The following is a 13,743-nucleotide window of genomic DNA, read 5'->3' on the forward strand; positions in this document are numbered from 1 at the left end:
AGTTTATCCGTATTCCCGTTAAGCCTCCAAATCGCACCAGTTCTCTCATAATTACATCAAGGTTTTCACTTGGGTTCATGAGATATATCGTCGTATCATCAGCGTACATAGAAATTAGTAAGCCCTGAGACGTAAAACCTATGCTTCGTTGGGTGTGATGTTGGCGGAGTCTGGCAGCCAGTGGCTCAGTGGCGATCGCAAATAATAGTGGCGAGAGTGGGCACCCCTGACGTGTCCCTCTCGTGATATCAAACGAGCCAGACATTCACCCATTCACCTTTACGCCTGCCATCGGGTTGCAGTAAATTACCTGTATCTGCTTTACAAACGCAGGGCTGAACCCTAACCGGGGCAACAGAGTGAAAAGATACTTCCACTCCAGTCAGTCGAATTCTTTGTTTGCGTCCAGTAAAGCAGCCACTGCCTTCACAAGGGGGCCAGGTAGTGCAATAAACCAAATATAGTTCGTAAGTTGTGCGCCGTTGACCGGCCTGGGATAAAACCGGATTGATCTGGCAACGCTATTTGTGCCAGCATCGGCTGTAGTCTGTTTGCAAGCAATTTAGCGTATATTTTGGCATATATATTAATGCTGATAGTGGCCTGTAGGAGTCCGGTCTAGTGGGGTCCTTGCCAGGTTTCAATATCGTAATTATTGTGGCTTCCCTAAGGGTGGATGGCAGCACACCTGTTTCCATTGCCTCCATATATACCCGCAATAGATGCGGGCCAGTACCTCTGCATATTCCTTATAAAAGGCTGCTGTCAATCCGTCTGCCCCAGGGGATTTATCTGCTGGCATTCCACTTATCACCTGCCTCACATCTTCAAACGTTATCGGTAAATCCATATATTCCGGGCTCCCCTATTAAACTATGCTAGCGCCACTGTATCTAGGTATTCTACAATGGTGGAATGGGTGGGATTTGTCTGCGAAGTGTACAGTTGTTTATAGAATGTGGTCATTACGTGCAATATGTCGCTGGGCGTTCTTACTACCTCACCACTCTCCATCTGCAGCTCAGTGATATAGTTAACTCCTCTTGGGCCTCTTAGCAGACAAGCCAAGGTTTTGCCTGCCCTTTCTCCCTCACCATATCGTCTCACTTGTGTATATTAACACATGTTCGCGGTTTCTCGTTCTGCCTCTGTCTGATATTCTTTTAGTTTGGTTCTCAGGTGAGCGAGGGCACTGGGAGACGGGGCTTGTCGGATTGATCTCTCAGTTTCGCCTATGTCGCGCTCTAGCCTATGCATTGTGTTGTGTATGTCCCTAAGTACACCTGTTTTAAGTGCCATACAGTTCCCTCTGATAACCACCTTAAACGCCTCCCGCAGGGTACCCGGAGAATCTACTGTTCCCTCATTCAGTGTGAAGTATTCGTGTATTTTCTCTCTTAGCTCCTCACGAAAAATCTGATCTAGCAGCGCTCTTGAAAGGGAAACGCCAGCTAAAGGGTTGGCGATATGGTGTTGGTATTTGCAGTGTTATCAGTGTGGGTGTATGATCAGAGAGAGTTCGGGGGCAGTGTACAGCATCCAGTACCCATGCGTGAATGTCTCTTAACGCAAGCCAGAAATCCAGTCTAGACCAGGAATTACGATGATACGTCATGCATGTGCCTTCCCTATCTGTCAGATGCAACCTTCTCCAGATGTCCACTAAACAGTGTTCTTCTATAAGTCACAACAGAACTTCAGTTGCTTTCTTTCGGGTGATGTTCCTGCAGTGCTCCCTGCCTGTCCACACCTGGTGAGAGTACCAGGTTAAAGTCATCTCCCCATAGGATCGCCGGGTCACCTAAAATCCTTATCTTTTGTCCCAACTCGTTAAAGAAAAGGGGATCGTCTGTGTTTGGCCCATAGGTATTTATCATCACTACTGGGGTGTTATACAGTGTGCCTTGTAATAATATATACCTCCCTTCTCTGTCAATATATTTATGATGTGTCCGCCACTGTAGCCCTCTGCGAATCAGTATCACCACCCCCCTTGAATAATTTGAATACCCAGCTTCCACCACCTCCCCCATCTTGTGTGTTTAAGTGCAGTAGCTGCTGTAGCCGTCAGATGGGTCTCTTGCAGCAGGCATATATTTTTTTCGTGTCTTACTAAATATGAGTGGCCCAGCCTGACCTTTCTACAGTCATTCAGACCCCGCACATTCCAGGAGAGGCATTTTAACACTGACATATTAAACCCGTAATATCAATATCTAACCAACAGGAGGCATGCATCATACATTTGTGTTCCATTAGCAGTGACAGTTGTCTATGCAGGAAGAAATTGTCGAACGTTACCCCGTACCCCCCCCAACCCACACCAACCCCCAAACAGGTTGTGTACTACCCTCCCCCTTCCCCCAAAACTGTGAACACATGGTCCACAGTAGTGAACACACGGGAATCATCCCAGTGGGGTGCAAGAGTGTGCCGGCAATATTCCCCTGTACTCATGACAGGGTTGCCGGTGTAGCACATGCATCCACGGTCCTAATATGTACACTATTGTATACAATGATTATCGACCATCAGGGAACCTATATTGTACAATAGTGTCCCAGCCATTCTGCCGATCTTCCAATTCTACCTTCGTTATCAACACCCCGCCACTGCCTAACCTTTGCCCCAGAGTTCAGGACTCAATACTTATCTACGTGATCTGCTCCAGTTGTCCGCTCTCAGTCGTTATCGCTCATATTGTTCACAGTCTGCCGGCAGCTAGTCCCTTCCTGTTACTTGTGGTCTTTTGTCATTTGCTTAGCATACTGTAGCGCTGCTTTTGCATCTGTAAAAAAGGTGGGTTTTCCCGGTCCCTGGACTCTCAGTCCTGCAGGGTAAATTAAAAGAGTATTTAGTACCAATTTGTTGGAAGATCTTCCTGGCCGGTACAAATTCCCTCCATGCCGCCTGAACCTGCAATGTGAAGTCTGGGTATAGTGCGATGTTGTTGCCTTGGTATTGTATTTCTCCTCTATCCCTTGCCTTTCGCAAAATAGTGTCTCGATCCCTGTAGTTTAACACGCGCGCCACGAAGGGCCGTGCCGGCGCTCCTGGTCTTGGTCGTGGTCCCAGCGTGCGATGTGCACGTTCTATAAGAAACAAAGTAGATAGATCTTGTCCAAATAAGTCCTTCATCATCAACTCTATATATTGCTCCACATTAAACGTAAGAATGAGAGGAGATGTGCCAGGTTCATATATGCGGAAGGGTCCATCAGGGCTATCTAGACTGGACTATATTATCAGCAGTTACGACTTTTTCAATACATTTTTCAGTTTATCAACACAATTTATCCAAAGCAGTGACCACGCAATACTTCGTCTGGAAATAGACCTCCGTCTTCAGCCAGTTTCTACATGGTCTCTATCACATGGTAGGGGAGAGGTATTAGTCAAACAAAAGCCAGCCCGAATATTTTGGAATAGCGAGAATCAGAAGCAAATTAACAAAACAGTTAATAGGATAATTGAGTTCCAGTCGCTTGAGCAAACCAACAAGAGAGCCAATCCAATCTCCTAGTTTTAAAGTACTAAAATCTTGATATCGAGTACTATGCTGAGGAAGTCTCTTCCCATTAAAAATAGTCCCTTAAAAAAGAAAGACTGTATGTTCGGGAACCAGGCAAGAATCTTACGCCTATGCTAAGAGAAGTGGTACGATTTGGGGGTCTTTCAGGGCTAAAGGTTAACTGGGATAAGTCCATCATTTTTCCCCTTACCCCATCCACGACGCCACCAGTATTGGAATTCCCCTTACGATAGACGACAGAAGCAGAACGATATTTGGGAATACAGATTCATACAGACCCAGCAATAGTCATACTTGAGAACTATGGTAAGGCAATACAAATGTTAGAAGATGTGAACTGCTGGGTTAAACTACCACTCTCTCTCATTGGGCACATAGCTCTTATGAAAATGGTAGTCTTCCCTAGGTTTCTGTTTCTGAACATACCTATTCTCCTGCCTAAAGTTATTTTTGCGACATTATGAAGTTTTCTGACAAAATTAGCATGGGTGGGAAAGCAGCCAAAGGTTCGGTGGGAGGTCCTCACTCTACCTTATGACATGGGGGGGTCTTAATGCGCCAGACCTAGAATTGTACTATAAAGTGGTGCAAAGCTCCTTCGCCTACTACTGGATTCATGGCCCACACGATCTGCCTAATCAGTGCTTGAAGAGAGATGCTGCACACCCCCACACACTCCCACAGAAACTTTCAAGGCTCCAACCCGCCAAATTTCGAGTCTTTGATCTACTGAACACTGCATCACATGCATGGTGGAGCTTGTGAGATACACAAGGGGCACACTCTTGTATTCCCACATGTTAAACTACAGCGGTGCACCTGGCTCTCATTAGTACTGGTAAAAAATATGAGAACTGCCCTGCAAACGCAAGAGGTAACAAAGATGGGAGATCTTTTTCACAGAGTAAAGGTTGGGAATTGGAGGAATATCCCTGAGCAAAGCACCCGCCATCAGCCCTGACTCAATATCACTGCCATGAATTGAGAGAACTATTACGACAAGACTTGCAAGAGCCACCAGACATGCCGGCACGTTCTGCCCTGAAACAGAAGAAGCCCCTGACAAGTTAGTAAGCGTGCTCTATGCTTACGCACAGGCAAGCGCAGACCCAGTGCGATTGAAGCAAGATCGGACTAGCCGAGAGACTTGGGTAGGCCCGTAGAAGATAAGATATGGCAGTCCTGCTGCGATAGAACGAAAGAGGGATCTGTAAATGGGGACACCAGTTGATACACTTTAAGTACATAAACCGTGTGTATTATACGCTGGAAAGATTGTACTGATATGGCCTACGGGAATCTGCAAACTGCCTGCGATGCAGTGAGCAGGAAGAAGGGTTTATACATGCTGCTTGGTACTGTCCAGCGATACTTCAATTCTGGGAGGGAGTTTTCCAGGCATAGACGGCTAGAACAGCTTCACTATACAGATGGAACCAATGTTAGCTTTATTGGGACCTAGGAAAATTGGTCAGGAAGCTAGTAGCTATTGGACTACTATTAGCTAAGCGCAGAGTAGCGATGCGCTGGGCAAGGGCCCCTGCCCCAATATTGAGGGATCGGCACTCGGACATGGCATACTGTAATGAGTAGTTGGACACTTCTAATGAGCTTCAGTCTGTGCAGAACCGCCCTAGGGACTACTGGGCCCTTTATAAGGCATACTTAGTGGAAAAAGGCGAAAATGCAGAGGAGGAAGGGCACACAGAGGGGTGATGCTGGACACAGGATACTAAAAGAGGATTGCAGGCTGCAGCGTGGTGGGCTATGGAATGGGGCTGCGGTATAACCAGACCCCTGCAAAGGACAAACGAATGTATGCAGTTGAAGAATGTACAGACAACAGGTCCTGTGGGGCAGATGTGTGGGGAGAGGTCTATCGAATGACTGTCAGCAGCAGAAAGGTATACTGAAGAGCGCCACTTACCATTGAATGCTTTGCAGCAGAGAGGAGTTGGACAAAAAAAGAAAGGAATCCCCTGAGAGTGTGAAATATTTTTCTGGACTATACAGCTATTTCGGATATTTCAGGAATTGCCTTAAATAAATGGAAGATCCAAACTACCTGCTTGTGGAACGGTGGAGGATGAGTGGAGCCTGCAACCTGCAACCAATTCTCAATTGCATTTTGTTTTCGGTGGACTGGTAATGGTGAGCCGCAGCACAGTGAACATGAAATGCAAAGTGCCACAGAAAGAAAGTGCTTGTAGCTACGAAACTAAAAGGTTTAGGCGATCCTCTAAACCAAAATGTTTGTTTGTCCTCAGTTACAATTGACATACATACACTGTTGTTCCTGTGTCTTAGTAAGCATGTAAGGTAGCGCAGATGGTTAAGGCATCCACTGCGGACATCTGCAGCACGCAGAGCACAGGCTTGAAGCCTTTCAAGATGCAACACATCCTCGACCCTTCTTTTGTGAAGGCGTCCCCTCCCTATGATGGGGAATGCTATACAACACGTGGAGTGGAGTATAATGGACATAAGGTGTGGATATTCTTAAAAGGGTTGATGCGTGTCTGTGTCTGTTTTGTATTTCCAGAATGCTTGCAGGTATAATCCTATGTACTGTTCATCCCACTAAAATCTAAGGGGCAGATTTACAATAACTGGCGCATCCCAGGGATGCGCCAGTTATTGTGCGCCACAGCTCCGCCACCCATGGTGCACCGCATTTACAATGCGGCGCACCATGGGGCAAAAACGGCACAGATGCGTGACACATCTGTGCCGTAAAGGCGGCACATTGCTGGAGTTGCGTCGCTATCTGTCCAATGCTGCGTCAAGCCTTATGCCTGCTTCATGCAGGCGCAGGGTTTTGATGCAGCATTGGCCTAAAAGTGACTGAGTGAAATCTTGTAGATTTCACTCAGCCACTTTTAGGAGGCGTTCCTGCGCAGGAACGCCCCCCCCTGCGCCGGAACGCCTCCTTATGGCGCAGGGCTTTACAACATGACGCATCTCCCAGATGCGTCACGTTGTAAATACCCCGCACCATGATGCATCTTTTGCGCTGCCGTTGCGTCACAAAAGCGACGCAATGGCGGCGTGAAAGAGGCGCAAGGGGCTTGTAAATCTGCCCCAGATCTTTTCAGTTGCATTTAGGAACCAAACTGTGTTGTTAAATGAAACATACGGGAACCTTACTTAGGCAGAATGAAGTCCTGCATGAACCAAGAAGAGGTAGACGAAGGGTTCGCTGCTGCTCAGGCGTCGGCACTGCAGTGACTCGTAATAAATATCATTTTATCTGAGCATGGTCCTGAGAGATCGACTCTCCTTCCAAAACGTACAGCCCTCCATCAATGCTAGCAGGAACGCCTAGCTTGGGTTTATGCATATTTGTGGAAAGACCAGGATGCCATGAGCTCAGGTGCAAGCAAAGGAAATCACCAATTTGACTGTTGTTGGGCTGCTAATATTCAGTCATTTACAGGGTCAACGGGCCCTCACAGTCCTGGGCCCCTGTGCCACTGCACCTGCTGCACCATTGATAAAGTGCACAGAAGCATGAAGAGTCAGCAAGCACCAGCAGGAGTGTGTGATGAATGGACCAAGAACAGCAGGAGCATCAGCCGTCCGCTGGGAAAACACGAACATGGACTTCAAACAAAATATTATCTCCAAGCCTAAGGCTGAAAGAGATATCTGCAATCATGAGGAGCGCAAATAAATGAATGCTTGCAGTGATTCATTTGTTTTAAAAAAAAAACCTGTGCCGGTGCTCAAGCCACTGCTGTTGCTGCACACGTGCAAAGCTGGCGCTGCCCCATTAGTTTAGTGCCCTATTGGCTAGTTCTCCAGCTGGGGGAGTAAATCATTAGGGGCCCCTTGTACAAAGCATTTTTGCAGTCGGAAACACCCAACCACAAAAATGTTTTTACAATTGCAACAAATAAAAATTGTGATTCAGTAACACGCTACCTACTCGCAATTAGTGTTTGTGATTTGGTATTTAAAAGGGGCGTGTTTACGGCATTTCTTCCAATTACTGAATCTGAATGGGCTGTATGAAAGTTTTGCGACCGAATTAAGGTGAAATTTTACTGACTCCCTGAAGGAGGTGGTAACCCATTTGCAAATAGGTACGGGTCCTTTGAAGAATGGAAAACAAATATTTTTAAGAGCAGGCGGCTGTCCCACGGACCCCACTGTCTACTCTTAAAAAATTAAACGAAAAAGCTTATTTTTTTTCTTTTTAAATGCATCCCATTATCCTTTCAGGAAAATGGGCTGCATTAAAAAAAAAATAAACAGACTGCTTTATTAAAAAACAATCATAGACATGGCGGTCTGCTGACCTCAGCAGGCTGCCATCTCTGTGATGGTTGTGATTCCTAATGGGTCTCAAATTGCGACCTATCACACTAATATGCATGAGGTAGGTCTATTTGAATCTCGCTAGCAATCGCTAATGACACTCAAAAGAGTTTGATACATTAGGAATTCCGATTTCCAAATTGCGACTCATATAGAATCGCAAATAGGAAATCGGTATTCCTGATGCTAGTACATCCTGCCCTAAGTCTTGTTGAATTTTGCATTCTTCGAATGAGGAAAGCATAAAAGGGTTGGAATGAAAAAAAGAAATAAAAAAATCAGTATGGACACAATACTTACTCCTGACAAGAGGTAAATCAAGTTATACCTGGCGGCACTCATATATATGGGGCTGCTGAGTGGGTTAGCTGCTTTCCAGTTGGTTGCGGCAGCACTCTTCACTACTGAAGCCTGAGCGCTGTGGAGCTTACAAAGTGACAAAAAATAAATGTCAGCCCTGTAGGAGGGTTCTTAAATGCACAGAATGCTGACTCGAACCCATTGCAATGCAAGATACAGCAGGATTTATTTAGGAAAAGAGGTCTACATACATCTGCAATGAATAAAGTTCAACTACTAACTCTTAAACATATGTGGGAAAAGGTATGATGGGAAGGGAAAAGAGCCCACGTTTCTTTCTGCAGCTCCAACGGTAATCACGCACCACAAAGAGCGAGCAGCACCTGAAGCAAGTCCGTTCAGCGAGGAGAGTAGGGACTTTGGCATCTGTGAATAGGGGGCTGTGCTGGGAGCCCTAGCAGTGAGCTAAAAGTTGTTGTGACGTGTAAGTAGTAGTTTAGTGTGTGTTTTGTAAGGCGATGTGAGAGCGTTGAGGCTGTGCCCTCATGTAATGGCGTGTGAGAGGTGGTAAATGAATCCTATATTCGGTTGGTACAATAGAATCAACTAGCAGTGAGAAAGACTCAGCACATTTATAAAGAAATAACACGAGGATGTGATTGGTTGCCGATCATATCTCCTTAAATTCTTAAATGGCTGCTCACAATCACGCTTCACAGGTGGCCAGAGCTGCAATTACAGAGCCCAGGACTAGGCCGGGAAATGACTCATCTTAATGATGCTGCCTCACTAGGGTCATATATGCCTTAGCATGCTTGCGGCAGGGTCAGAAATGACTTCTCTAAATAAATTTAGCACAGGCATATCATTATGCGCAGGGTGCTTGCCTTTTGAACACTTTTAGCTGGGACTTAAACATCAGTATGCCGTACATCGTGCCCTTAAATACCGAACAATGCTAATTAGTGCATGGACTTTTAAAATAAATGAATCCGCAAGGCGCGGATCACGCCCAGAGAGCCACAGTTGTCTGTAAAGTCCTGCAGCCTCTCTCAGAAATGAGAGCAGCAAACAGCATGCGAAGAAGAAACATGCTGCACAACTTGTGTCCCTCGGCAACCTGATACCTGCCGTTTAAGAGGCACACTGCAACGTTCTCCCCTCTTCCACCATGGTATGTGGCTAGGCCCAAGATCTGCTCTCTGTGCTCCTTCACGCAAGAGATCTTTTTTTCCACGCTGCTCGCTTTTTAAAAGCAAGAGCTGCAAATGGTGCCTTAGTGATGTATGAAGTGTATGCGCTTCGCAACGGAGTTTGCGCACTCAGGGTTATTACACTAAATGCACGCTCCCTACAGGAAACACTGGCCATTAGGAATTTATGACTATAAGCCCTCGCTAAGTTATAACATTCCAGTAAAACTTACTTTGGGGTAAGCAGGACATAAGATTGTTAAAGTGAAAATGGATCTAGTTTGTATTTATTGGTATTTTAGAAACGTTCATTTTGAGTGAATGTTCCTGGCATAAACTGTGCAGTGATAGGGTTCAGTTTAATGTATATTATTTGGTGCCGTTGCATATGTGCCTTACCAGTAAAGCTCTTCCCACACACTGTGCAGTGATAAGGCCTCTTTCCTGTGTTATGTTATGTTATTTTAAACGTTTTCTACAGCGCACAGCTGCCCCAGCGAAGGGGCGTCCCGGCGCTATCAGACCTATGAACAAGCAATCCAGAGAAAAACAGCTAAGATTAGCCATTCCATGTCCTATACCAAGGAGAAAAGGAAGGTTTTTATGGCTTTCCGAAATGCGAGCAAGTCCTCCACAACCCGAAAATGTATCGGCAAAGATTTCCATAGCTTGGCGGCCAGATAACGAAACGAACGCCCTCCAACCCGGCAGCGTTTGAACCGTGGGACTGTTGCCATGTGCTGTCCCAGGGAGCGCAGCTGTCTGCGTGGGACATACGGGCTCAGCAATCCGCTCAAGAGCACTGGGCTGTTAGGCTTTAGGATCTTAAAAGACAGACCAAGGGCTTTAAACTGGATCCGTTTGTTAATTGGAAGACAGTGCAACCTATGAATTGTAGACCCCTCCGGGCAGTAGCGGGGGAGACCCACCAAAGTTCTGGCTGCAGAGTTTTGGACTTGTTGTAGTCGCTGTATCTCAGCTTTATTAGCACCTAAAAGCAGAGAGCTGGCGTAGTCTAACCGCGACAGTATATTAGACTGCACAATAAGCTGTCGTATTGCAGGATCAAAGAATTTCAAGAGAGGTTTGAGGCCCCTTAATAGTCCTATGCAAGTGGCAGCGACTTTCTTTGTATGAGTCTGGAAGCTGAGCGTGGAATCCATCCAGACCCCAAGGTTCTTTACCACCGACTTGAGGATGGGCATAGGACCAAGGGGCGATGGCCACCAATAATCATTCCAGAGGGCAGCCTTCTGTCCCACCAACAAGACCTCAGTTTTGCTCAAATTAAGTTGTAGACAATTTTCTGTCATCCATTGTGCCACTGCTGTCAAACCCTCTCTGAATCTGGTGGCTGCCAGTGATGGTCCCTCAGCTAAGGTGATAACAAGCTGGGTATCATCCGCATAGGACACCATCGTAAGATCCCATCTTTTCGCTACGGCAGCCAAAGGCTGTACATACAGATTAAACAGAGAAGGGCTCAATGCTGAGCCCTGTGGGACCCCCTGACCGATGGAATGGGATTGCGAAAGGAACGGAGGGGCTGATACACGGAAAGATCTCTCTGTTAGGAATGATCTGAACCATTCCAACACCATACCGGTGATCCCTGCTGCCTCCAAACGATGGAGAAGGATGTCATGCGACACCGTTTAAAAAGGCAGCGCTGAGATCCAGCAGGATCAGCACTGCACTTTGACCGGCATCCAAGATAATCCGAAGATGTTCTGTGGTGGCTAGCAGGGCCGTTTCCGTGCTATGGCCTGGCCGAAAACCGTTCTGAGATGGTTCCATAATATTATGGCAGCTCAGGAACTGAGATAGGGTGTTATTGACATGGGTGTCTGCGATCTTGGCCACCCAAGGGAGAAGTGAGATTGGTCTAAAATTCTCAGGTTTAGAAGGGTCTAACGTCAGCTTCTTGATAATAGGAGACACCCAGGCCTGTTTCCAGGCAACTGGAACTATAGCCATGGAGAAGGATAGGTTCAATATTTGGCATAGCGGCTGACGGAGCACCGAAAATAATTCAATAAATTGGGGCGGCCTCATAGGGTCAGAGAGGGAGCCAGATTTTATTTTACCACCCAGTTTGGTAAATTCCTCCTCAGAGATCTCGGGGATTGCTGATAGCGTAGAGCCGGACTCCTCTCTAACCGGTAAGGAAGTGGTGTCTAAGACAACATGTGGAAAGGATTGATAGATCTTTTGGACTTTTTCCACAAAAAAAGTCGCAAGCGCATCACAGTGTTGTGTGGATATAACACTCGGTGGGGCCGCTTTGCTGCTCTTAAGCTCTTTAAAAAATTTAAATATACATTTTGTCGGATTCGGGCTTAACTTTATTTCCTTCGCATAGAAAGACGCATGTGCCGCACCGATAACTTTATGATAAAGCTTGATTTTGGACATATAGATTGCTTTATCTTCCTCCATGTAATCCCTTCTCCATGCACGTTCTGCTTTCTTGCAAGCTTTTCTGAGGGTTCGCAGAGATTCATTGTACCAGGGGCTTGAGTTGGAAGAGCGCCCCTTGGTCCATTTTGCAGGAATAAAGGTATCTAAGCCCTTTACTATCCAATCGCAGAGCGCAGTGTAAGCCCTCTCAGGATTCGCCATGTCTCCTAGGGGGTTAGCCAAGAGGAAGGTATGAAAATCAACAAGTCTCAGTTTATGCCAAGGGCGTCTAAGGACCTTATTCTCAGTGTCACGTCTAAACTAAAAAAATCTGAAACGGATATCCCTATTTCAATCAGGAAATGATCGGTCCATCCCATGGGCTTGGGCCTAGCTATGTTCACGGCTGGGATATTAGAGAAGACCGGGTCTAAAATGTGTCCGGCTATGTGTGTGGCTTCGGACACTAATTGTTCCAACTGCAATGCATCCAGGTCTTCTAGCAGAGTACGTATGACATTATCCTGCAGCATATCAAAATAAAGATTAAGATCGCCCAGGATCGTGAAATTAGCAGAGCCTACAACCAAAGCACTCGCCGTATCCACCAATGACTCAATAAATTGGGTGGCCGGCCCTGGAGGGGGGCGGTAAATAAACAGTCCAGAGAAGGTGAAATGCGCACTAATTTCTACCCTAAAACGGGCGCTTTCACATTCCTTGATATTATCCTTGGAGAAAGAGCAGGGGTACTGAGATTTATAAATAATTGCAATGCCCCACCCCTGGACTCCCGAATAATGGTGCTAATCGAATAGCCCAGGGGGAGGCTAAGATTGGGTATCGCTTTCATGTCGTCCTTAAGCCATGTTTCACAAACAAAAAGAATATCCGGGACTCCTCAGAGATAATATCATGGATTTCCATGTGGTGCTTGACCAGAGATCTCACGTTAAGTTGATATATTTTAAGTTGGGCTAGATGGGCTCTTTTCGCTAATACTTGAGCGAGTCCAGGAGCGGGTGTGCTAAATTTGCAAGTAGAGCACTTCAAATCCGTTTCCCCCATCTGAGAGGTAAACTTACAGCAGTCCCCAGCACCTGGATTCAATGATAAGTGAGTCTCTTGTCCGTAGACAAAATAGTCATTAGGTTTTTGCCCAGCGGTTTTGGCGAGAGGCGACGTCCAGGCACGGACGGGCGCAGACGGGCTCGCCTTTGGCGCGCCCGCTGCGCCATGCCAATGAGTAACATTTATAGAGGCGGAAAGGTGGCAGGACTGACAAATAACTAGTCCGCAAGCGAAAATTCCTCCCAGAATGGCGGCTAGCCCTGCCTCGGTCCCGCCGCAGTGCCTAATCGGCTGTGAGGGCTCAGGGTCCGAAATGCGGTAAGTGGCAGAGGAAGTATGCAAAGTACGGTCTTTTTTTTTAAAAACACTCAAAGAGAGGAAAAGTGCAAAATACAATTTTAAAAGTGCACTTTGATGCCATACATGGCCTTTCTTTCTGAGAAAAGCGCTTGGAAGACACTTTGCAGTGATAAGGTTTCTCTCCTGTGTGCTTGGTGTTACGAAACTTAACTTGATTTAAGCTCTTCGCGCACACAGTGCAGTGAAAAGGCTTCTCTCATGTGTGTACGCTTTGATGTCGTACAAGGGATCCCTGATAAGCAAAGCGCTTGGAACACACAGTACAGTGATGAGGCTTCTCAACTGTGTGTACACTTTGATGCAGTACAAGGTGTTCCTTACGAGAAAAGCGCTTTGAACACTCAGTGCAGTGATAAAGCTTCTCTCCTGTGTGTACAATTTCATGCCGTACAAGGGCCGACTTATCAGCAAAGCGCTTGGAACACAGAGTGCAGTGATAAGGCTTCTCTCCTGTGTGTGTTCTTTGATGCAGTACAAGGTTTGTCTTCTGAGAAAAGGTTTTGGAACACACAGTGCAATGATGAGGCCTCTCTCCTGTGTGTGTTCTTTGATGCTGTACAAGGGTCG

The 13,743-nt window shown here is 46.4% G+C and overlaps 1 protein-coding gene across 1 annotated transcript in view; it reads right to left on the minus strand.

Moving 5' to 3' along the window:
• LOC144758924 (uncharacterized) overlaps window positions 1-13,743 on the minus strand; it is a 41,444-nt gene that overhangs the window by 2,446 nt on the left and 25,255 nt on the right. The window lies entirely within an intron of this gene.

The sequence above is a fragment of the Lissotriton helveticus genome, chromosome 1_1 (assembly GCF_964261635.1).
Source record: "Lissotriton helveticus chromosome 1_1, aLisHel1.1, whole genome shotgun sequence".
In the NCBI taxonomy this organism is placed as follows: Eukaryota; Metazoa; Chordata; class Amphibia; order Caudata; family Salamandridae; genus Lissotriton; species Lissotriton helveticus.